This window comes from Aethalodelphis obliquidens, unplaced genomic scaffold, assembly GCF_003676395.1.
Source record: "Aethalodelphis obliquidens isolate GAN/ISIS:26980383/991018 unplaced genomic scaffold, ASM367639v1 scaffold13, whole genome shotgun sequence".
In the NCBI taxonomy this organism is placed as follows: Eukaryota; Metazoa; Chordata; class Mammalia; order Artiodactyla; family Delphinidae; genus Aethalodelphis; species Aethalodelphis obliquidens.
Genome location: NW_020837957.1, coordinates 25,518,636 through 25,545,003, shown reverse-complemented (window position 1 = coordinate 25,545,003; position 26,368 = coordinate 25,518,636). Strand labels below are relative to the sequence as shown.

The 26,368-nt window shown below is 40.3% G+C and overlaps 1 protein-coding gene across 1 annotated transcript in view; it reads right to left on the bottom strand.

Annotated features, from left to right (window-relative positions):
• LRRC8C (leucine rich repeat containing 8 VRAC subunit C) overlaps positions 1 to 24,482 on the bottom strand; it is a 91,818-nt gene extending 67,336 nt beyond the window's left edge. Inside the window, exon 1 of the mRNA XM_027114278.1 lies at positions 24,222 to 24,482. The gene's annotated coding sequence lies outside the window, so the exon portion shown is untranslated. The remainder of the gene's footprint in view (positions 1 to 24,221) is intronic.
• Positions 24,483 to 26,368: the final 1,886 nt, after the last annotated feature.

Below are 26,368 nucleotides of genomic sequence, written 5' to 3'. Positions count from 1 at the left end.
TCCGGTCCTTTGTGCACGGCTCCAGTTTGGGTCTAATATTCTCTTCCCTTCTATTGAAGAATAGGTCTCCTGAAAATTTTGTAGAAACAGACTGCCGTCATACTAAGCATCTTTCTTCCAAACCACAATGGCCACTGCTGACTGAGCAAAATCTAGGCAAAATCTACTAGGCAAAATCATTCATAAAGGTGGGCTATGTTCCTTCTTATGGCATCAGGGAGATATTAATAGCATTTTAATACAAAACCTCAGGGTAATTTGTGCAAATTCTTTTCTCTATGAAGTGATTCTAGTTTTGTACATTTAGGCTGATATGAAATCCTTAGTCCAAAGCAATATATGCCAACAGTAAAACTAATAAAAGTATTCCTGTTATTGCCTTATGGGTATATGTTACGTCATTGAACATCTGTATTCTGAGAACTCTAAGTTTAGTCATAAGCAGCCACATTAAACTAAAAATGGAAGTAAGTTATCTCTACTTACCATTTTGTTCAACATAACATAATGCAGTGGTTAAAATGCAAATTTTACAGCCAGAAAGACCTAGGTTTGAAATCTAGGTCTGTGGCAATCTCTTTAAATTATGCACACTTAGAAAAATGCTTGGCAGTAAATATGACAATTATCAACCTCATTATTTAATTAAGAAAATATTAGCTAGGCTTCTCTCCTGGGAAGCTTCTGAATTCTGAAAATCCCACTTACTGTATGTTTCACTATATCTACTGTTCATGGAATATGCCTAAAAGTACCCCCAAACTGTGGTGTCCTCTAAAACATCTGGTAATTTTTTCCACTTACCTCAAGATAGGCCAGTTTCTTCAAATCAACCACCTCTAATTTACCTGTTTTACCTGTCTTTGCTGCATGGATATACTGAAACAAAAACCCATGAACATGCCACCCTACCCCAACTCTTGAACTAGATATCTGGAAATTTAGAGGTCCCAGATATGCAAATCTGTTAGATCCTCCCCACCCCATTCCTGACTACGTGGTTCCTGAAGCTTCCTCGGCACCTAGCATCCCTGGAGCATGACCCAAAGCTTTAAGGAAACCTCAATAGCTAAGACTAGTAAAGATAAGGCCAATGGAGCAGTTCCTAAGAACAAGTACCCATCCCTACCCCCCACCTTCAGGTGGTTAGACCTGCCAGCATGAAAATCACACCACCGTGGAAAGGCAGTTCCTCTGACTGCTGCCATCCAAGAACACCGCTGCCTTTCTGGGGTGTACAGGATGGCCAGCAGCTGCAGCTGCAGGACTGATCCGTCCCCTTACAGGAGACTTCCTGGAAGCTGAGTCACTATTTCCAGGAGTAGTCACTGAAAGAGCCTTCATGTTGAATCTTCCTTGCAAGGTGCTACCATGGCCCTGTGCTCTTTGTGGCCTGAGCTATAAGATGGCAACACCACGGTAAGAAAGATCACTTATTGTCTCCTGGTATCCAGTGTCTCCTTTTTACAAGATAATTTTTATGTGCCTGTTCCAGCCCCCTTGCAGGCAGGTGTGACCATGTGACTTAGTCTTAACCAGTGAAATAGAAAAGATATCTTTGATTCTGAGTTGTGTCCTTAAAGGAAAGGAGCTTGCCCTCAACATACCCTCATCCTCACTTCTGAGGAGGGTATGTCACTTCAATCAGACCAACAAGGGATACATGATAGCAACGGTGGAGCATCAAGACATAAGGAGGCTGAACCCTTGCCATTATAGACCCCCATGATCACGTTCCTACTAGTATGGGAAAGAAAGAATGACTTTTCTTGTTTAAGCCACTATTAGGAGGAGGGGATGGGTATCTCTGACATCATTTGAACTCAAAACTCTTAGCCACATATGGCAGTGCTCACACTGGGGTAGGTGAATGCATCCACGTGGGGAGTGTGAGAAGCCATAAGATATACATGTGTATTCTCTAGGTACATAGACTTTACTCAAAGATTCTGGATTAAAAGTGTTATACTGAAACCAACGGGGACATGGTTTCATATGTTTTTGAAAGTTAAAATACAAGATAATAAATGAAATTTGGTGCTGCAGACAGAATATTTCTAGCTCTATTCCAGGTTCCTGAAATAAGCAGAAAATCTCTTCTATCCTGAGGGAGGCTCTGATGGAAAGTAGGAGGTGTATAAGTTGTAGAAAGGATATTTAACTACAAGTCCAAGGTTCTAGACTCAACTCCACTTCTGACTATACTATATGAGACAAGTCCTGCTGCTGCTCTGTGCTTTTAGGTTTATGAAACAGAGCTACATGTCTATGTGTCCAGTCAACACACTGCCATATATATATATATATATATATATATACATACACACACACACTCTTGGGTTGCATGGGGGATAAAGATGACTTAGACATGATCTTGGAAGGCAATGAGATGCTAGGAGTTGTAATCCAGGAATAATGACATCCAAGTGGAAGCCTTCCCAAAAAAGGCCACTCACTACCTGGGCAACCTATTGTGAAGTTGTTTAGTGGAAAAATTCTACAATTTGCACAGAACTCCCAAACAACTTTCTATGGTTCACTATTAAATGAGAAGACAATTATAAATTACCTGCTACTTAGGGAATGCCTCCACATATAAATGCCTTTATAAGAGAGATATAAAGAAGACAAATACACAATGAAAGGAGCAAATGAACACAGACAAAAGCCTAAAGCAGGAGAAACATGCAAAGCAAAGAGCAAATCACTTAAAAAAAACTCTAAACTATAATTAATCTTTTCAGGGAGCTAGCAGAAGATATTGTGTCCATAAACATATCAGAAAAAGCTTGGAAATTAAAAATAAGATAATTAAAATGTCAACATCAGGGTTAGATTATAATGTTGAGAAAATTCATCTTGAAGTAGAACAAAAAGGCAAATGGGGAAGAAACAATAGATATACAGATTACAGATCCAATATCTGAAAAACAAAAATTTCATAAAGATTATAAAGAGGAAGTGAGTAGAGAAATTACACAGAAAATACTGCAAGAAAATCTTCTCAAATTGCAGAATATGAGACTCAATATTTTTAAAAAGGATGACCAAAGTGTCCAGCATGAGGAATAACTAAAGCCCCATACCATCATGAGGTGTTGGACCGTCAAGGATAAAGAGAAGATCCTGAAAGCTTCTGGGAGATAAAGGGGGTTAGAGGGCATATATGAAGAAACAAAATTCAGAACCACTGATATTGTTAGACTTCTCAATAACAGTACTTACTGGATGCTAAAAAAAAAAAGGTTTAAAAAAAAAGCCTTTTGGGCTTCCTTGGTGGCGCAGTGGTTGAGAGTCCGCCTGCCGATGCAGGCGACGCGGGTTCGTGCCCCGGTCCGGGAAGATCACACATGCCGCGGAGCGGCTGGGCCCGTGAGCCATGGCCGCTGAGCCTGCGCGTCCGGAGCCTGCGCTCCGCAACGGGAGAGGCCACAACAGTGAGAGGCTCGCGTACCGCAAAAAAAAAAAAAAAAAAATCCTTTAAAATTCTTAGTGAAAGTAGTTGTCAATTTAGAGTTCAATACCCAGCCAAAAATAACTTTCAAATCTGAGGGTAGAATGAATAATATATTTCAGACACTGAAAGACTCAGAAAACTCACCTTTATGCATTCTTTCTTTTAAAACTACTGAGGGATGTAAAGGCAACAAAAAGTCCCTCCCTTGAAATGCAGACATACGTCCAGCTGCTGACTTGACATTTACAATTAGATGTTGAATAGGCATTTCAAAATTAGTGAGTCCAAAACACAGTTCTTTATTTCAACCCCAAATCTGCTATTCCCACAATATTCTACATTACAGTTCCTCTGGTTTAAAACTTTGGAGTTAATTTTGACCTCTTTATCTTGCACCCAGGTCTATTCTGTCAGCAAAGCCTAGTGGCTCAACTTTTAAAATATATCTAGAATCTGACCATTTCTAATTAATTATACTGCTACATCCCAACCACCAGCATGTCGCATGTGGTTTACTGCAACAGGTTCATAACTAGTCTCCATGCTTCCATCCTTCTCACCTACAGTCTAGTCTCTACCATTTGTTTCCTCAAAGTGTGCCTTTTTTAGAAAGTCAGTGAGGTCAAAACTATTTTCCTAAGAATACTACACATGATTTGCCTTTTTAACTCACATTCTCTGGTGAATGGAGAGAGGAATTTTCTGGAGGTTACATGATGTTAGTGAACAGACTGAATGCCAGGCATTAAAGAAATATGTAAAAATTTAAAACAATGTCATTGTCTTTCTTTGGGGGAAAATATAGTTATTTTCATAAAAAATATATTATTTGTGTTAACATGTTTTCTTATTATTTTAAAATAAGTTAATACTTAACAGTTTAAAATTTCTAATATGGTAAATATCTACAAATATAACCCACATAAAGCTCTTTGGGAGTCTTCAATAATTTTTTAAGATTACAAAGGCCCTGAGGCCAAAAAGTTTGGCTAATGGCTTCTCTATACTGCAGCCAGAGTGATCCTTTTAAAACTCAAGTCATACTATGACCCTCATTTGCTTAAAACCTTCTAATGGCTCCACTCAGAGTAGAGGAGGACAAGACACTTCATGAGCCTACAGTACCTTCTCCTAATAACTACTATTCTCCCCTCGCTCAGTGCCTTCCACCCTCATTGGCCTTCTTGCTGTTGCCCCATCATGCCAGGGATATGCCTTTGTATTTGCTGTTCTCTCCTCAGATATGGATGGCTCCCTCCCTTCCTCCAGGTCTTTGCCTTATGAGCCATATTTTTTGTTGTTTCTCTTTCCAGATATTTAAATACTTGCAAATATTTCCCTATTCTTCTATGGTAGTGCTACCTCTTATTTTTGCCACACATATATTTGTTTACCCTACCCCACCTGTCACGGAGTATGTCCCGAGGACAGTGGCTGGGTTTTAATCTCCTCAAAGGAGAGCAGATCTGGTGGTGGTTTGCACCCAGTTATGGTCCTGAACTGAAAACACATGGCTGAACTCAAGGGATTATCCGGCAGACCTTCAGAAAAGAATATACTCAACGCAGGGCAGAGAGCCCCAACTCTATTCAAATTTTGAAAACAAAGACCCAGTCTCTGTGAACATTTGTGGAAAGTCTGATGACTTGGTGTCAGAAAATTCTTTTTAAATTCATATGCTGCAGGAGAGACCTTCAAGATGGCAGAGGAGTTAGATGTAGAGATCACCTTCCTCCCCACAAGTACATCAGAAATACATCTACACGTGTAACAACTCCTACAGAACACCTACTGAACGCTGGCAGAAGACCTCAGACTTCCCAAAAGGCAAGAAACTCCCCATGTACCTGGGTGGGGCAAAAGAAAAAAGAATAAACAGAGACAAAAGCATAGCGATGGGACCTGCACCAGTGGGAGGGAGCCGTGAAGAAGGAAAGGTTTCCACACACTAGGAAGCCCCTTCGCGGGCGGAGACTGCGGGTGGAGGAGGGGGAAGCTTCGGAGCCACGGAAGAGAGCGCAGCAACAGCGGCGCAGAGGGCAAAGCGGAGAGATTCCTGCACAGAGGATCGGTGCCGACCGGCACTCACCAGCCTGAGAGGCTTGTCTGCTCACCCACCGTGGCGGGCGGGGCTGCGAGCTGAGGCTCGGGCTTCGGTTGGAGTGCAGGGAGAGGACTGGGGTTGGCGGCATGAACACAGCCTGAAGGAGGCTAGTGCACCACGTCTAGCTGGGAGGGAGTCCGGGAAAAACTCTGGAGCTGCTGAAGAGGCAAGAGACCACTGCTTTGGGGTGCGCGAGGAGAGGGGATTCAGAGCACCGCTTAAACAAGCTCCAGAGACGGGAGCGAGCCGCGGCTATCAGCGCGGACCCCAGAGACGGGCATGGGACGTTTAGGCTGCTGCTGCCGCCACCAAGAATCCTGTATGCGAGCACAGGTCACTATCCACACCTCCCCTCCTGGGAGCCTGTGCAGCCCGCCACTGCCAGTGTCCTGTGATCCAGGGACAACTTCCCCGGGAGAACGCACGGCGCGCCTCAGGCTGGTGCAACGTCACGTGGGCCTCTGCCGCCGCAGGCCCGCCCCGCATCCGTGCCCCTCCCTCCCCCCGGCCTGAGTGAGCCAGAGCCCCCGAATCAGCGGCTCCTTTAACCCCGTCCTGTCTGAGTGAAGAACAGACACCCTCAGGTGACCTACACGCAGGGGCGGGGCCAAATCCAAAGCTGAACCCCAGGAGCTGTGTGAACAAAGAAGAGAAAGGGAAATCTCTCCCAGCAGCCTCAGGAGCAGCGGATTAAATCTCCACATCAACTTCATGTACCCTGCATCTGTGGAATACCTGAATAGACGAAAAATCATCCCAAAATTGAGGCGGTGAACTTTGGGAGCAACTGTAGACTTGGGGTTTGCTTGCTGCATCTAAGTTGTTCCTGGCTTTATGTTTATCTTAGTTTAGTATTTAGAGTTTATTATCATTGGTAGATTTGTTTATTGATTTGGTTGTTCTCATCCTCCTTTTTTAAAATATATATATATATATTTTTTTTCCTTCTTCTCTTTTTATGAGTGTATATGTGTATGCCTCTTTCTATGATTTTGTCTGTAGACCTTTCCTTTTACCATTTGTCCTAGGGTTCTGTCTGTCCGTTTTTTGTTTTTTTTTACTATAGTTTTTAGCGCTTGTTAACATTGGTGGATTTGTTTTTTGGTGTGGTTACTATCTTCTTTCCCTCTTTCTTTTTAAATTACTTTTTAATATTTTTATTTTTAATAATTATTTTTTAATAACTATTTTATTCTTTATTTCTTTTTCTCTCCCTTTTCTTCTGAGCCGTGTGGCTGACAGGGTCTTGGTGCTCTGGCCGGGTGTCAGGCCTGTGCCGCTGAGGTGGGAAAGCTGAGTTCAGCACACTAGTCCACGGGAGACCTCACGTCTGCATGTAATATCAAACGGTGAAAGCTCTCCCAGAGATCTCCATCTCAACGCTAAGACACAGCTCCACTCAACGACCAGCAAGCTACAGTGTTGGACATCCTATGCCAATCAACTAGCAAGACAGGAACACTACCCCACCCATTAGCAGACAGGCTGCCTAAAATTATAATAAGGTCACAGACACCCCAAAACACACCACCGGAGGCGGTCCTACCCACAAGAAAGACAAGATCCAGACTCATCCACTAGACCACAGGCACTAGTCCCCTCCACCAGGAAGCCTACACAACCCACTAAACCAACATTAACCACCAGGGGAAGATACCAAAAACAACGGGAACTACGAACCTGCAGCTTGCAAAAAGGAGACTCCAAACACAGTAAGTTAAGCAAAATGAGAGGACAGAGAAACACACAGCAGATGAAGGAGCAAGGTAAAAACCCACCAGGCCAAACAAATGAAGAGGAAATAGGCAGTCTACCTGAAAAAGCATTCAGAGTAATGATAGTAAAGATGTTCCTAAACCTTGCAAGTAGAATGGAGAAAATACAAGAAACGTTTAACAAGGACCTAGAAGAACTAAAGACCAAACAAACAATCATGAACAGCACAATAAATGAAATTAAAAGTTCTCTAGAAGGAATCAATAGCAGAAAAACTGAGGCAGAAGACCGCATAACTGACCTGGAAGATAAAATAGTGGAAATAACTACTCCAGAGCAGAATAAAGAAAAAAGAATGAAAAGAATTCAGGACAGTCTTAGAGACCTCTGGGACAACATTAAACGCACCAACCTTCAAATTATAGGGGTCCCAGAAGAAGAAAGGAAAAAGAAAGGGACTGAGAAAATATTTGAAGAAATTATAGATGAAAACTTCCCCAATATGGGAAAGGAAATAGTCAGTCAAATCCAGGAAGGCAGAGAGTCCCATACAGGATAAATCCAATGAGAAACATGCCAAGACACATATTAATAAAACTATCAAAAATTAAATACAAAGAAAAAATATTAAAAGCAGCAAGGGAAAAACAACAAATAACATACAAGGGAATCGCCATAAGGTTAACAGCTGACCTTTCAGCAGAAACTCTGCAAGCCAGAAGGGAGTGGCAGGACATATTTAAAATGATGAAGGGGAAAAACCTACAACCAAGATTACCCAGCAAGGATCTCATTCAGATTTGGCGGAGAAATTAAAACCTTTACAGACAAGCAAAAGCTAAGAGAATTCAGCACCACCAAACCAGCTTTACAACAAATGCTAAAGGAACTTCTCTAGGCAGGAAACACAAGAGAAGGAAAAGACCTACAATAACAAACCCAAAACAATTAAGAAAATGAAAATAGGAACATACATGTCGATAATTACCTTAAATGTAAATGGATTAAATGCTCCCACCAAAAGACATAGACTGGCTGAATGGATACAAAAACAAGACCCATATATATGCTGTCTACAAGAGACCCATTTCAGACCTAGGGACACATACAGACTGAAAGTGAGGGGATGGAAAAAGATATTCCATGCAAATGGAAATCAGAAGAAAGCTGGAGTAGCAATTCTCATATCAGACAAAACAGACTTTAAAATAAAGACTATTACAAGAGACAAAGAAGGACACTACGTAATGATTAAGGGATCAATCCAAGAAGTAGATATAACAATTGTAAATATTTATGCAACCAACATAGGAGCACCTCAACACATAAGGAAAATGCTAAAAGACATAAATGGGGAAATCGACAGTAACACAATCATAGTAGGGGACTTTAACACCCCACTTTCACCAATGGACAGATCATCCAAAATGAAAATAAATAAGGAAACACAAGCTTTAAATGATACATTAAACAAGATGGACTTAATTGATATTTATAGGACATTCCATGCAAAAACAACAGAATACACTTTCTTCTCAAGTGCTCATGGAACATTCTCCAGGACAGATCATATCCTGAGTCACAAATCAAGCCTTGGTAAATTTAAGAAAATTGAAATCGTATCAAGTATCTTTTCTGACCACAACGCTGTGAGACTAGATATCAATTACAGGAAAAAATCTGTAAAAAATACAAGCACGTGGAGGCTAAGCAATACACTACTAAATAACCAAGGGATCACTGAAGAAATTAAACAGGAAATCAAAAATTACCAAGAAACAAATGACAATGAAAACATGATGACCTGAAACCTATGGGTTGCAGCAAAAGCAGTTCTAAGAGGGAAGTTTACAGCAATACACTCCAACCTCAAGAAACAAGAAACAATTCAAATAAACAACCTAACCTTACACCGAAAGCAATTAGAGAAAGAAGAACAAAAAAACCCCCAAAGTTGGGCTTCCCTGGTGGCGCAGTGGTTGAGAGTCCGCCTGCCGATGCAGGGGACATGGGTTCGTGCCCTGTCTGGGAAGATCCCACATGCCGTGGAACAGCTGGGCCCATGAGCCATGGCCACTGAGCCTGTGCATGCAGAGTCTGTGCTCCGCAACGGGAGAGGCCACAACAGTGAGAGGCCTGCATAACGCAAAAAATAAATAAATATATAAATAAATAAATAAAACCCAAAGTTAGCAGAAGGAAAGAAATCATCAAATGAGATCAGCAATAAATGAAAAAGAAATAAAGGAAACAATAGCAAAGATCAATAAAACTAAAATCTGTTTTTTTGTGAAGATAAACAAAATTGATAAACCATTAGCCAGACTCATCAAGAAAAAAAGGGAGAAGACTCAAATCAATTGAAGTAGAAATGAAAAAGGAGAAGTAAAAACTGACACTGCAGAAATACAAAGGATCATGAGATATTACTACAAGCAACTATATGCCAATAAAATGGACAATCTGGCAGAAAATCACAAATTCTTAGGAAAGCACATCCTTGTGAGACTGAACCAGGAAGAAATAGAAAATATAAACAGACCAATCACAGGCACTGAAATTGAAACTGTGATTCAAAATCTTCCAACAAACAAAAGCACAGGACCAGATGGCTTCACAGGTGAATTCTATCAAACATTTAGAGAAGAGCTAACACCTAGCCTTCTCAAACTCTTCCAAAATATAGCAGAGGGAGGAACACTCCCAAACTCATTCTACAAGGCCACGATCACCCTGATATCAAAACCAGACAAAGATGTCACAAAGAAAGAAAACTACAGGCCAATATCACTGATGAACATAGATGTAAAAATCCCTAACAAATTACTAGCAAACAGAAACCAACAGCACATTAAAAGGATCATATACCATGATCAAGTGGGGTTTATCCCAGGGATGCAAGGATTCTTCAATATACGCAAATCAATCAACGTGATAAACCATCTTAACAAACTGAAGGAGGAAAACCATATGATTATCTGAATAGATGCAGAAAAAGCTTTCGACAAAGTTCAACACACATTTATGATAAAAACCCTCCAGAAAGTAGGCATAGAGGGAACTTACCTCAACATAATAAAGGCCATATATGACAAACCCACAGCCAACATCGTCCTCAATGGTGAAAAACTGAAACCATTTCCTCTAAGATCAGGAATAAGACAAGGTTGTTCACTGTCACCACTATTATTCAACATGGTTTTGGAAGTTTTAGCCACAGCAATCAGAGAAGAAAAGGAAATAAAAGGAATCCAAGTCAGAAAAGAAGAAGTAAAGCTGTCACTGTTTGCAGATGACATGATACTATACATAGAGAATCCTAAAGATGCTACCAGCAAACTACTAGAGCTAATCAACGAATTTGGTAAAGTAGCAGGATACAAAATTAATGCACAGAAATCTCTTGCATTCCTATACATTAATGATGAAGAATCTGAAAGAGAAATTAAGGAAACACTCCCATTTACCACTGCAACAAAAAGAATAAAATACCTAGGAATAAAGCTACCTAAGGAGACAAACTACCTGTATACAGAAAACTATAAGACCCTGATGAAAGAAATTAAAGACGACACAAACAGATGGAGAGATATACCACGTTCTTGGATTGGAAGAATCAACATTGTGAAAATGACTATACTACCCAAAGCAATCTACAGATTCCATGCAATCCCTATCAAACTACCACTGGCATTTTTCACAGAACTAGAACAAAAAATTTCAAAATTCATATGGAAACACAGAAGACCCCGAATAGCCAAAGCAATCTTGAGAAAGAAAAACGGAGCTGGAGGAATCAGGCTCCTGGACTTCAGACTATACTACAAAGCTACAGTAATCAAGACAGTATGGTACTGGCACAAAAACAGAAATATAGATCAATGGAACAGGATAGAAAGCCCAGAGATTAACCCACGCATATATGGTCACCTTATTTTTGATAAAGGAGACAAGAATATACAATGGAGAAAAGACAGCCTCTCCAGTAAGTGGTGCTGGGAAAACTGGACAGCTACATGTAAAAGAGTGAAATTAGAACGCTCCCTAACACCATACACAAAAATAAACTCAAAATGGATTAAAGACCTAAATTTAAGGCCAGACACTATCAAACTCTTAGAGGAAAACATAGTCAGAACACCCTATGACATAAATCACAGCAAGATCCTTTTAACCCCCCCCAGAGAAATGGAAATAAAAACAAAAATAAACAAATGGGACCTAATGAAACTTAAAAGTTTGCAGAGCAAAGGAAACCATAACCAAGATGAAAAGACAACCCTCAGAATGGGAGAAAATATTTGCAAATGAAGCAACTGACAAAGGATTAACCTCCAAAATTTACAAGCAGCTCATGCTACTCAATATCAAAGAAACAAACAACCCAATCCAAAAATGGGCAGAAGACCTTAATAGACATTTCTCCAAAGATATACAGATTGCCAAGAAACACATGAAATGATGCTCAACATCACTAATCATTAGAGAAACGCAAATCAAAACTACGAGGTATCACCTAACACAGTCAGAACTGCCATCATCAAAAAATCTACAAACAATAAATGCTGGAGAGGGTGTGGAGAAAAGGGAACCCTCTTGCACTGTTGGTGGGAATGTAAATTGATAACAGCCACTATGGAGAACAGTATGGAGGCTCCTTAAAAAACTAAAAATAGAACTACCATACGACCCAGCAATCCCACTACTGGGCATATACCCCGAGAAAACCATAATTCAAAAAGAGTCATGTACCAAAATGTTCATTGCAGCTCTATTTACAATAGCCAGGATATGGAAGCAACTTAAGTGTCCACTGACAGATGAATGGATAATGAAGATGTGGCACATATATACAATGGAATATTACTCAGTCATAAAAAGAAATGAAATTGAGCTATTTGTAGTGAGGTGGATGGACCTAGAGTCTGTCATAAAGAGTGATGTAAGTCAGAAAGAGGAAAACAAATACCATATGCTAAAACATATATATAGAATGTAAAAAAAAAAAATTCATATGCTGTAAGTTAAACTTCTATCTCCTTTCAGAAGATATATACGATCACTCTAGATTCCATTGGAGATCCCTTCACATCACTGAAAGTAATTAAATTTTTGCTTGTCTTCCTTGTCTTAGCTGAAATATCCCAGTTCCTTTCATTTATTCCACATAGATTCAGTTTTTCAATGCTGTAACCCTCTTTGTCATGGTCTTTTGACTCTTTTCCAAGTTTTTCATCTTCCTATTTATTTGTGTAGTCGTAAATTAAAGTGTAATAGTGTGACATCAAAAGAACCCAAATCTACTTTTCTTTTATTATAACGTACTGTATGCTTGTAATACATACTAATACGTTGCCTTATAAAAAACAAATTTCCAAATCTGTTTGTGTAATAGAACTTGCAACCTCCTTCCAGAAATTAATGTTCCTGATACAATGCTTAATTAATTGATTCTCATGAACTTTAATGACATTAAGAAATTCTGGGAATTTAGTTACCACCCAAGCAGTTGATAAACTGTCAACCAAGAGTTTAGTAGCCTTTATCCAAATATTATTTTATTTTGATGTTGAATCTAACACTTTTCTAACCATTTTCTTTTCCTATAAAATGTCCCTACCAAGTGCAAATCTTTGAATTAGCCTACTAGAGAGCTTTTTTTTTTTTTAAAAACAGGAAATCTATTGTGACTCTTTGATACATGCTAAGTACAAAGTTTTTTGTTTTTTGTTTTTCAAATGCAGGGATCAATAAACTTATTCTATATAAGGAGAGACAGTAAATATTTAGGCCTTATAGGTCACATCTGGTCTATGTTGCATATTCTTTAAATTTTTTAAACAACCCTTCAAAAATGTAAAAACCAATCTCAGCAAGTGGGCCATAGAAAAACAGGTTGCAGACCCAAACTATGCAGGCCACAGTTTGCCGATTTCTGTTGTAATGGTTCTTGGAGGTCCCATGGATATTTGCTCATCTCAAAAGAGCAGCCGCTGGATCAAGGAACTTCATGGCATGTACGCTATTGAGATCCTTTGCTTCTCTTCCTGAGCCTGGGATATTTTGCTGATCTACGGCAATTTGAGCCCTTGAATGTCAAAGTCTAGTGGCTATCTGAAAGCACTCCTGTTCTACTGGGCTTATGGTGATTTACTATCTAAGTTGAGAGCTTGGAGAGTAGGCTGGGCCATAAGAATTGGTTAAACTTGGGGTTGGAGTTAAAGCAGAACTCCTCCCCAGGATGAGATCAGAGAGGTATTTTGATACCTGAATGAAATAAAGAACTCCCAAGAAGGGAAGTCAAGGGTAGAACCCAGAGTTTCCAACCCATATTTTAAATTTGAGAACTTCCATGGCCAGTGTTTTGAATTTGACTCATTCAATGGCCAAATGTCTGTTATTATACTAAGAAAAACAAAAGCCCTTATAAAGTAAGTTTAGGATGAGCAACTGTGCATTTTTAGCGAAAAAGGTATCTAAAACTTGGAAGTGAGGCAAAGGGAGGGCAGAATATCCTTTTATTATTATCTTGAAGAACTGTTTAACTGGCCTACGCAAGGATAATTTAGGGAAATACTTTTTTTTTTTGACTTGCTAATTACTACTCATTACATTCCAGACTTGCAGATTTTTGTTCGGTAGAAAAGAAAACCCAAAACATATGTTTTTTATTGCCCTGAAGGATGTTACCTAGTTTTGTATCTAACCTAGCAATGTTATTCTAACATTCCTTTTTTTGTTTGTTTGTTTGTTTGTTTGTTTTTTGCGGTACGCAGGCCTCTCACTGCCGTGGCCTCTCCCGCTGAGGAGCACAGGCTCCGGACGCGCAGGCTCAGCGGCCATGGCTCACGGGCCCAGCCGCTCCACGGCATGTGGGACCTTCCCGGACCGGGGCATGAACCCGTGTCCCCTGAATCGGCAGGCGGACTCTCAACCACTGAGCCACCAGGGAAGCCCTAACATTCCTTTTTAAAATAGTTCCTGGAATGCTCTTTAAACCAAACGCTTTGCCATCTTGCCAACTCCTTCATTAAGGAGTTGAATAAATCTTTGACATGTTCGTTCTATGTTCATTTGAGTCATGTTTAACTTTTCGAAAATTACCCCTTGACAACATTCACAGAAGTCTTATTGTGTTTTGCTTATAGTAGGTTTGTGTATATACTTGCACTTGTATTTGCATTTGTCTAACTTAAAAATGTACGTAGGAATTGGTTCAGAGGTTTTCTGTATATTTGCCTGTTTCTGTAAGTGGTTATTTATAGTGCTCTGTTTTTTTGTGGTCAGTGATTTCTTCGGGCACCTACTAGACGTATAGCTTCTCCCTTGCTTCGAATACCTCTAAGAATGAAACTTAAGTGGTCACAGAAGTTTGTCCTGTGTGTGCTAGGAAAACACCTCCTTAACAAATAGATTCGCTTTGAAATGAAGGGAGAAGGGGAAATCTGCCTGGGTGATTTCATAAGAGTGTGTAGGAAAGAGTTAAGGGAAATTTCTCCTAGGTCTGATAGTGAATTAAAAGAGTAGTTCTAATAGACCAAAACAGATAGAATCTACAGTTTAAAAAGATAGTCCCTCTATCACCATCCTGGGCAAAAGAGTAGTGCCTGAAAGAATGTTAGCCAATGAAAGGTGTTTTACTTTTAAAAGTGCCTTTCCCTCTTTCCAGAGGGAAATTAACAAGACTGTAAAGACTCAAAGGAATGAATTCACATATTCCAAGCAGGAGATAATAAACATGTATATCTAGAATAAGAGAATATGAAAAATATTCACCACTGTCCCACAACAAAAAGAAGAAAAATGCACAAAAGGGAAGTTTGGAGGTAGTGGTGGTATCCAGGTCACTAATGATAAGGAACTAAAAAAATATGCAAATAGTTTTCTGGTCAGCCTTCAGTAGCTCTTTCTATATTTCTCAATCAGAACTTTTAATTCAAAGAGATTCAGTAGTACTTTAACAGTACTTCACAAACTATGACTGAATTATATAAAATTCAAAGTTCAATTAATATTCCTGACAATGAGTACTTGGACAAGTTAAACTATTTTGTTAAATTTCATTTAAAAGACAGTTAAATGTCTTAGCCCTGATTTTATTCTAGTTTGGGAGATGATGAAAAAATTATACTTCATTTATATCAAAATGTTAAACACAGAGACACCATATGACCCAGCAATTCCACTTCTGCACATATCTATCCAAGAGAAATGAAAACAAATGCCCACACAAAACCTTGTATATGAATGTTCACAGAAGCATTACTCCTCATAACTCCAAAGTAGAAACAACCTGAATGTCTATCAATTGATGAATGGAAAAAGAAAATACAGTATACCCATATAATGGAATATTATTTGGCAACTCAAAGTGATGGTGTAATGATACATGCTACAACTCGGATGAATCTTAAATATATGCTAAGTAAAAGAAGCCAGTCACAAAAGACTACATATTATGTGATACCATCTACATGAAATGTCCAGAATAGGTAATCCATAGAGACAGAGGATAGATTAGGGGCTGCCTAGAGCTTGGGAGAAGAAGCGGGGGTATGGTGGGGAGTAATAGCTAATGCTTACAGGCTTTTTTGGGGGGTGATGAGAATGTCCTAAGATAGATTATGGTAATGGTTGTACAATTCTGTAATTATTCTAAAAAACCACTGAATTGTATACTTTAAACAAATAAATTTTATAGAAGGTAGGTTATACCTCAATAAAGCTGTTAAAATGTATTTTAGTTCATGCATGACTGATCTGTCCTCTGATAGGATGCCTATTTAATTGCAAGTTACTAACTTCTTGATATTTGTCTCATAGGTCAGATCATTTTGTTGTTGTTGAATTATGTTTTATTTGGCAGATAAAACTGAGGACACAGCATCTCAGATAGTTCTAAGAGACTGCTCCCTAGATCATTATTTACACTAAAGATTTAAGTCTTTGTAGATATGTTCAACAACACTGAATTATAACTAGTGCCAATTTATTTAATGTTTGTTATACTCCTGCAGTAATATGAAACCATGGAATGTCATATTTCCCAGATACATTTTTAATATGAACTGTGATTATATCATTTTTAAGTGGCAATGTAAATTGTAATTAAACATAATTAATATTAAGACCTGGGACTAATATTATAATTAGATAACGAATAACCTTTGGCAAATACTATCATATGATGGTTTTAACCTATGTATCATATCTATACATAAATATAATTTGTTATTCATAACATTTAAATAATAATACGATAATTGTCTTATATAACATGCTTTATAAAATTAATTTTATCTTAAAAACCAAAGCATAACACATTAAATGCTGTCATCCACCATGTTTTTAGTTTATGTGATTTATATGATAAATAACACATATTGAGATAAAATTATTTTTAATTAGCTTAATAGAATAGGTAACTGGTAACTGAGGAAAAAAAAATTTCTCAATATGAAGCTGTAAAATTATTTACTTACCATATAGTCTACCTAGTTGCTAAAAGATATTTTTTCACTCACCCAAACCAAATGTGTTCTTTCAGAAGGGGCAATTAGCTTTCCTGCTTTTGTGCTGATTTTTGATAATTCAAAATTATAAATAACTGAAAACAAACAAGCGGAATAATAAAGAGATTCCTGGCCTCTAGAGAAATTAAAATTCTGAGATTTCTTAAACACTTTCTTAGTTGTAGTTAATAAGCCAGCCATCAATATGGCCTTCTTTTATCATTGGGCATCTACATTCTTATCTGGCAACATTTTAAAATGTTGCTTTGAGATTGTTTCAAATTTGGAGCAATAGAAAAAGGAGCAGTTTTTTAATATTCAAAACATGTTTGAGACACACTAGACAGCCTCTAGGGAGCACCAAAGGTGTGCTCCCTCTCCTATAATCCAGGATGTGGCACTCATAAGTAAAAAAGATGCTGGAAATAATTTGTTGTAATTGATTTGCTCCTTAAATTCCTTAATTAGGTCAACAGTAGGCTGTTCTGCTTATTGAAGTACATTTGGGGAAAGCTGTCAAGTAAAAAAAAAGTTAGATAAAATGTTAGTGATGTGATTATGTTATCAGATACCCTTTCAGGATAAGTAAAATCATCTTCAAGTTCAGGTACAAGGGCTGACTGAAACAGTCACTGTCAACAGATTTACTTCAAAGATTTTGTTTGTAAATTTTAAATACCCACATGTCCGTTAGAGATTAGTGGGGCATTTATCTTTATTTGTTGCTTTGTAGATTCCTTGGGATATGGAATCCTGATTTCAAACACAAAGTCTGTAAGGAGAGATACTTTTACTTCTTCCTTTCCAATCTTTATGTCTTTAGTTTTTTTCATCCTTATTGCACTGGCTAGCCTCCTGCATGATCTTGAATGGGGATAAGACTTGTCCTTGGAAACCAGCTAAAGAGGTAATCAGTTAACTGTCAACTGTTAGGCAAGAGTCTAATGACCTTGAACCCACATTTTTTTAATCTAACCTAACAATGATACCTAACCAGTCATATGCTTATAAAATGTCCCTAGTCAGGATGAATTTTAAAACTGACCTACCAGAAATCTTTTCTCTTATATGTAAGACTAAAGTAAAACTTTAACACATAGTCATAAATGATTTGTCCAAAAAGTGTTTTCTAACAGTCTATTCAGTCGTACAGTTATCTATCACCATCTCCTTAGGATTAATTTTACTTTTGCCCTAATGGCATGTAGCTAGTCTTTCTCCATCTTGCATTTCATTCATGTAGTCATTCAACAAATATTTACTGGTCCTTTGCTAACATATACTGTTCTAAATACTGGTCATACAAAAATGAACATAACAAAACAAACAAAAATCTAGTATATTTGTATGGTTGGTTTATTTAGTTTTCTTCAGGTTACAATTCTATACTTTCTTTAAATGAATTTCACTGCTCAGTTTTGACTGTTTCCTTTCATTTTTATTTTATTTTGCCAAGCTCATTTCCAGTCTTTCCTTCAACACTGTACTCCTCTATCCACTGTGGAGCCACTCACAGAAATATAACACGTTATGTTATCCAGATCCTTAGATAAAATGCTTAAACACTCAACACACATCCAAACCCTAGACACACCTCCAGCTGCTACCTCCTCAACTTTAACCATTTTCTGGTTACAGGGATCCACATAGCTGTGCATTAACTAGAAAGGTTTTTTGTATGCTGTACAGTATTTCCTAACTTTGCTGACTTTAAGAACATTATCCTGGACCTTGCTAATTTCTGTACAGTATTTCCTAACTTTGCTGACTTTAAGAACTTTATCCTGGACCTTGCTAATTTCAAGGGCAATAATACAAATTAGCCTGCTGGTTTTTCCTAGCAAAGCTATCCTCATAGTTATTTTTAAAAATCAAGGTGTTATTAGCTAAAAAATCCCCTATTGTATTTTTCCAGGAGTTGGATTTATAGGTTATATCTTTCCCATTAAAAAAAAAAAAGATATTTGAACCTGTTTCTAATTTTTATAAATCTCTAAGGTATATGAGGAAGAGTAGTTAGTAATTTTTATTGATTTGACAAGTTCCTCATATATACAGGGAGAACACAGGACCCAAAAGCTTTCATCTATTTAGCTTATTTAGTGACTTTTATCTGGGATTGGTTTTGATGTTCTGACTTCATATTTTATATAGTACTCCAAATTTCCAATTACATATAGAAATATTTCTGTATACATATTTCATGACCCTATTGAGAAGAATAACTTCTAATTACACTCTCAAATTTCATTTCTAGAATTTAAAATAATAGAAAGGGAAATGGATACACTCTAAGATGTTAGAAACTTTACTGTAAAATGTACCGTTAAATATTTATTCCACAACTGTTTCTTGAGCAGCTCTGTCCCAGGCACTGTACAGGTGCTGTGGATACAGAAGTGAGCAAGACAGAAATGGCCTATATGGCCTCTGCCCCCGTGGGACTTTCAGTGCAGCTCCAAAAATCAAACAGAGAAAAGAGGTTGAAAAACAAGGATGTTTCTGGAGGTTTGAGGGGAAAGGAGAGGGAAAAGAACAATATGGTTAAAATAGAAGCTGAAGAAGAGGATCAGCTGTTGTCGGGGAAGGAGCATGCAAAGGCTGAGAGCCTCCAAATGTTGAAAGAAGCCAAGCTCCTCTAACCCTAACAGTTCTGAGGTTCCACATCAAAAGCCCAGGCTCATGCTCCCCAGGGACCCAAAGCAAGGAACCGAACATGAAAAAGCTGAGGGACTTCAGAAGCCCCACCCCTACCCCCAAATATCTACTTGTTATGAGTTAAAATCTCTTAGATAGAGAACATAGTATTTCATAATAATAAATAACTACTGTAAAATGCAAATGCTCTAATAAATACAAACTAATTTATACTCATGTGTAATTGACCAGTCACAAGAATGAATGTTTAGTATCAGAGCCTTCCCGGCATAATAGAAGTAAGTAAATAAAAGATGCTGAGTATTTAAAGTTTGGGGAGGGCTTCCCACCCAGAAACAAAACAACACAGGTAGAGGTGGTTTTGGAAGATAACTTAATGAATTTAATAATTTTGCCAAGATGAAACTGGGACAATTGGAAGACATATTTTTACGAACATATTTCAGCTTGAGAGCCAATAAAGTATACCTCTTTATAAAGGAAAAAAAATGTATATGTATATACTATTCTTCATGTCTTTTAGTTCCATATGGCTCTTTTATGGTTTTCAAACATAATCCAGAATCATGCTCTACCATGTGTTCTCAACAGGGGGGCAATCCTGTCCCTGTCAAAAATTGGGTCTGTGGGGCAGGGTAAACGAATCTTCAGGTTTGTAGCCTGCCAACAGGCCACAGTACATAAATGGGTATACCAGTGTATCTGTGGCATTACAATGTATCTAAAAAAAAACTCTGGAGGGAGGGTAGTAATGAACTAAAGATTGAGAAATGCTTCCCTAAGAGCTTCCTTATTCTCTCTTGTGCTTCCAGCCCTCGGGCAGTGTTTGGGTTTAGCCAAACTAATTTTCTTCCTTGCTCTTCCGACGGACCCCTCTCCAGTAAGGGCAGAGCTTGGGTTCTTCTGAGTTCTTAGAAGGGTTCTTTAAAGAACATATAGTTCTCCTGGATGCCTTTGACCCCAAATACTTCAGTCATCTGGAACACTTTCAGTTGTTTCTCTAAGCTTTACAGCATTTTTCTTAAAATTGTTTTTTGAATTTCGCCGATTTCCTCTTTTCTTTTTTTAACTCTGTTCATTTTCTAAATATTACCATGTCTCTACCAACTGCCACTCACAGACTATAGAATATTTTAAAACGACACCCATCCAACACTAGAAAGGGATCCTAAATTCACTCCCAGAACTTATGACAGTGTGTTACAGTTCTAAGTAAAGAGCCCAAGTTATTTTTTGTTTCATGCCTGATACTGGAAATGAGTTCAGTTATTCTCTATCTTTTAATATGTTTAGGAAATTTTCAATATACCTGCCAAACCATCTACTTTAAGAAAAGCTCTGAGATTACCCTCTTGCCCTTCTGTGCCAGCGCTGGGGGCAAATGGGAGTATATTAATGTTCTAGATGTTCAAGGCCACACAGGAGAGGCAGAAAACAGGATAGTGCATTTGCCAAAAAATACAAATTCCATCCCATTGAAATATGGCTAGTAATGTTCTAAAAAATGTGCAGAGTGAGCAAAGGAAAAACTACATAAGGTGAGTAAATGTATATAAGTCAAGATTACAAAAAAAGGATATGACACAAAAGGTAAAGATGCTAAAAACCAGATAAGGTCTTTATACAAAAGAGTGAATCACTGACAACATCGACTAATCGCTATATGCACATAAAATACACAAATGCAAAACAAAGCAGAAATTTCGATCCATGCTAGAATACAGTAACCCCTACTATTTACTAAGCATCTACTAGGTGGACAGGAGCTGTCCTTCACAGGTATTGTTACATTTAATCTACACAGTGACCCAGCTAGGTAGGCTTTATTAATAACCCCATTACACACAAAGAATATGGGGCTCAGAGAAGCTCAATAATGTGAGTTAGTTGGCACTTGTATTGTGCAATAGCGCCAGAATTTGTATCAGCTTTTCCTATCTTGAGGCCATGCCCTTTAGCCTATGCCAGTCTAGAATGATTTACATTTTAAGAGAAATTAAGCGAATTCGAGGTGCATAGTGATGTCACCTCACATATTGGTTGCAATATGCTTTCATGAGTGTTCTGGGGCTAGAGATATAGCCAGCACTCCAGGGACTGAGTATAAAGTCTTTGGGAGTGTGTTGCAGCCCATGAGGCCATCATTATCATGTGGATGAGAAGAGCTGATGAGCAGGAGTGAAATGTTCATTAGGTTAAGCTCTAAATCAGTCATTTAATAGAAATCAGTGGCAAGAACAGGGATTTGGGAAACAGATGGCCCTGATTCCAAATTCGAATTCTGCTGTATACAAGTTACATGGAAAACCCTGGACAGGTGACTTAAACTTCCTTGATCTCCATTTCCTCATACAGTCATTATGGTAAGTTAACAAAAATTTATGTAGGAAAAAGGAAAAGAGGCAGCTTTGGATAAAAAAGTAAATTATTAAGACTAGAGGCTTTGGATATACGTATTCGTATAACAGATTTACTTTGCTGTACACCTGAAACTAACACAACATTGTAAATCAATTATACCCCAATAAAACTTTTAAAAAATATACTAGAGGCTTGGCTTCGTTCAAGCATTAACTTAGCTGTAGAGTCTTGGGTAAGTCACAAACTCTGAGCCTTTTTCTTCTGTGAAATGTGAATGGCCATCTACCTTAAGGGTTTGTTGTCAGATTCTGAGATAATGTGTCAGACACCTACAGCAACTAGACCGTATTATAGTGGTGCTCCATATTAAATTATTAACACAACACTTGGCAAAATAAGTGTGTGTTTCCACTCTATTTCTTTTTAAACTTGGGCTTTATTATAAAGTCATTGGTGACTACAACTTAAAAATACTACAGACTATTAAGAATCATTAAAAATTTGGTAAAAATTAGATACCTTAGAAGTTAAAAGTATTGCTAACTTTGTAGTTTTTTAAAAGATAAACTTCCTATAAGTGGAAAACTATTCATTCTTTTCTCTTACAGTTCCTCATACTTTTTACTTTTACTAAAAGCATTCCCTTCTAAACACACACTTCATTAGGTAAGTGCCTAGTCAATCTGAGAAATAAGAGATTAGTACCATTAACAAAGGCTTTGATAATTTTATTAATAAGAAAGTTGTTAAACATGGTTGCTATCTCTGATATGGTTGTTGGGTTAGTGGGCCTTATCTGTGGTCAGTCTATTATGTGAACCATGAAAAACATCCATCCTTGCAAAGCTGCTTCCCACCTCTCCCTCAAAAGCAAACACACTGACCTAAAGAGTATATAATCACTCGAAAGTAAAGCAAATCAGGGTCACATCCAGGGTCTTCCCTATTTAAGCAAGTCACAAGAAATGCAAATATCACAGATAAGAGTTGTATACATCTAATCTGTTATCTATGTCCACACACCCAACACATGGTTTATGAATCTGAGCAAATTTTGGGAAGTTCGGCTTACCTTCGGGGCTTACATAAATCATTAAAAAATAGAGAGAAAAACACATAAAGCTGATTGGCTCTGACGATTCTGCAGTATTGTGCCGAGAGGGTTAAGACCACTTGTCCTCATCTCTCATCTGGATGGCATTTTAATGACTTGTCCATGAAGAAACCTCAGGTATGCCTTAGGAAACCACTACATACCTGTCCGGAAATGTGACCGTTGGTTAAGGCTACATTTCTTACACTATCGATGGCTTGTAAGAAGCGTGTGACTAAAATAGGGCTGCCATTTCCTTTACCTATTCCTCCCCCATAAGGCTGCATGAAATAGTCATTCAAGTCTCCCTCTGCCCAACACCGGCACTCCCACACAGGTTGATCGGGTCTTACTTTTTACTTTAAGGTGGATGGGGACTTGAAAGTGTTTCCTAACTGGTTTGCTGGGAGTTTAAAATGCTTAAAAAGAATTCGAAAGTGAAGTTTGGCCCTAACCCTCTGAAATATCCGTCCTGGGATGTGGGCTAGGTGTCCGTGGCATTCAAAGCTAGGTACATGAGCGAGGTTTTGAAGGGACTGGAATCTGATGTACCCCGGCAGGCGTGGGTGGGGGAGGGAAGAACTGGCGGAGGGAGAGAAGAAGGAATTAGGGTCTACAGAGCACATCCTAAGGTTGCGGAGTTGCTAACTCCATCCCTCACCATCTCGTCGTTGAGAACCAGCTGGAAAGGGCAAGACCGGCGAGCCTGGGTTTGGGTCGAAGGCAGCGGTCCTGGCCTCGACCGCCGGCCTAGACACCTGGCTTCTGGGGCCCGCGCGATCCGGCGAAACCCTCTCTCCCCTAGGGTCCTGCTGGGGAGCAGACATCACGCTCTCGTTCCCTTCGGAGACCTTCTAATTCCTCTCTCTCTCCGAAAGTGCTAACTTCAGGGTTCGGGGGCGGCAAGGGAAGAGCAGACCAGAAGGGGCAGGCCCTGGGGTCTCAGGAGTTTTTAAGGTAGAACGACGATCGCTCCCAGCGTGGCCCCGTTTTCTCCTGGTCCCCTGGCCCCATCCCCCCAAGTCCGCAGAACCTGCCGCGCTGCGCTTGGCGCCAGGCTGGGGTCTCTCGCCCGACGCTGGGGCTGGCGTGGGGAAGGGTGGGGAAGGGGTTGGCGGGTCCCCGAGCCCCAGCAGCGTATGGCTCCAGGGACCACACGCTGGGCAGGAGACTACAGTCTGCCCTCCCGAGAGCCGGGGAAAGGCAGGGACGCGAGCGAGGCGGGGCGAGTCGTGGCCCCAGCGCACCTAGCGGACTGAGCCGCCGGTCCTCGGCGGGCCGTCCCTCTCCATCCCATCCCTCGGCGGTCCCCGCCCTTACCTCTAGGCGAGAGGGTGCCGTCTGCAAAGGGTGCTGGGGAGCGGCGAGCCGTCCCCCGGCCGGGCTCAGCGGCGGCCAGCGACAGCGGGGTCGCTCGCGGGGCCGCTGCTCATGGCTCGTCGCGCTCGGAGCACTGCGGCTGCGGCCACGGAGGCGCCTTCCTCCTAGTCCTCTTCGCGGGCTCCGAGCCGGGACGCAGCTAACGCCCCAGCCTCGCAGCCCTCCGCCCCTCCGCCTCCCCGGCCGCGGATGGAGCCGCCTCCAGCGCCGCCCTGCAAGCAGCCGGGCCAGCGGCAGCCAGCGCCCCCCAGCGCCCGGCCCCGGGGTCGCCGCGCCGCCCACCGGTCGGCTCCGCCGTCCCAGCCCGCTGTGACGCAGGCCACCGGGCCCGGGAACTTCCTCCCCCGCGGAGACCACCCCAAGCCCGGGCCGGCCGCCAAGGGGACTTCCTTCAGAGCACGGAAGAAAATCTCCCGCCGCTTCCCGGCGGGGCCACTGCGGCCTTTATGACGCCCACCTGGCGGCCAGTGCCGGGGGAATCGGCTGGGGCTAATACCTTCCGCCATCCCTAACAATCCACGGAAAACCCGAGGCTTCCCTGCGCTCGGCGCTCGCTCCACAACCGCAGCTCCTCCCCTGGGTAAGTTAGAGGGGAGCAGCTACCCCTAAAAATAGCCCTTCTGGGAACTCCTCGGAAGGACCGGGGTCAGGATAGAGATAATCCCTCTTCATTATCATCCTCCCCGCACCGAAGAACAGAACGGTGGGAAGGGGTGGTGGGACGCACCGAAGGAGACAGAGGACAAAGGCAAAACCCAGTTTTTCTGGACCATAAAGCCCATGAGCCGGTCGCTTGACACCTGAGCTTCCTGTCCAGCAGGAACCCCCAAGTTCCCGGACCTTAACAACAGGGCGCTTGGATCTCTCAGCCGCAGGTTCCAGGGACGCTGAAATTGAACGCTCTGCCTACAGTTTCGTGCTGTGCATGAAGGAGTTGACCAGGCACGTCAAAACCACCTGTTGTCTAAAGAGTATGGGGGAGAGGTTTTCCCTTTTTTTTTTCTTTTAAATGGATCTGAACAATTTTTTTCTCCACCTTTCCCTACCCAATTTCAGGATGAAAAGCGAACTCTGCCTTCTTGAAAGTTGACAGTTATCTGTATGGAAAATCTGCCCAGTGGAAAAGTGTCCAGAAAAGATTACTAAGTAATATAGGGTCTTCTGGGATGCATTACCAATACGAGCTTTTCTAAGAGCACCAACAATTAAACTATTGCTTTGTCCTGGCATTCAGGGAAAGACAGGTGTATGCCGAAAGAGGAATTCATAGACAACTAGTCCTCTTTCACTAGTTGGTTGGTTTTTACACAGTTGGTTGGTTGGTTCTTAAGAAAGCAGGCACCTCCTTTTACCCCAAGCCAAAACTAAAATGTGTCCAAAAGTTGTTCTTTTAGGCTTTTTACTGATTTCTCCATGTTCCTCTGGCAAACTCCTACATTTTTTCCAATTCCAGTACTGTGGTTGGGTGTCTTTCCCAGAAGACAACCTGAAACCCTCTCAGGCCTTAGGAGATGACCCGAATACTAGCCTTAATTAACCTAGATCAACACAAAATTCTAGAGTGGAGCCATTCTCCTAGGTAGCAGGCAGAAAAATTCCTGGAAGTTTCCTGGGGAAAAGACAGAGACTGATTAGCAATTTGCTAAAAAGTACTGAGTACCTTGCAGGCCACCAGGTACTAGCTGAGGTAGTTCCAGCTCTTTAATGCCTTGCTGGGATTTAAATGCACAGTGAGGTGAGTACTAAGGGCACTAATGTCCTGTGGAGGGCTTTATTCTCCAAGGGCTTTCTGAGTGCACCCCTATCTTCCTTGTGCCACTGGCACCCTAAACTCAAGCTTAGTCATCCCTGAAATGCTCCCACACTACCCAGTGTCAAGGAACCACAATTCTAGACTTTGGACACAGGTGAACCAGGAGGAAATCCCTACTCTTATTGTGTAAATGTAAGGAAGTTACTGCTACATTTTTTTTTCCATCAACAATATTAGTACTATAGGGTGCTGTGAGAATTAAATAACATGCTTAAATCACCAAGAACAGGGCCAAGCACTTTATAAGTACTCAGTAAATGGTAGCTGTTGTATT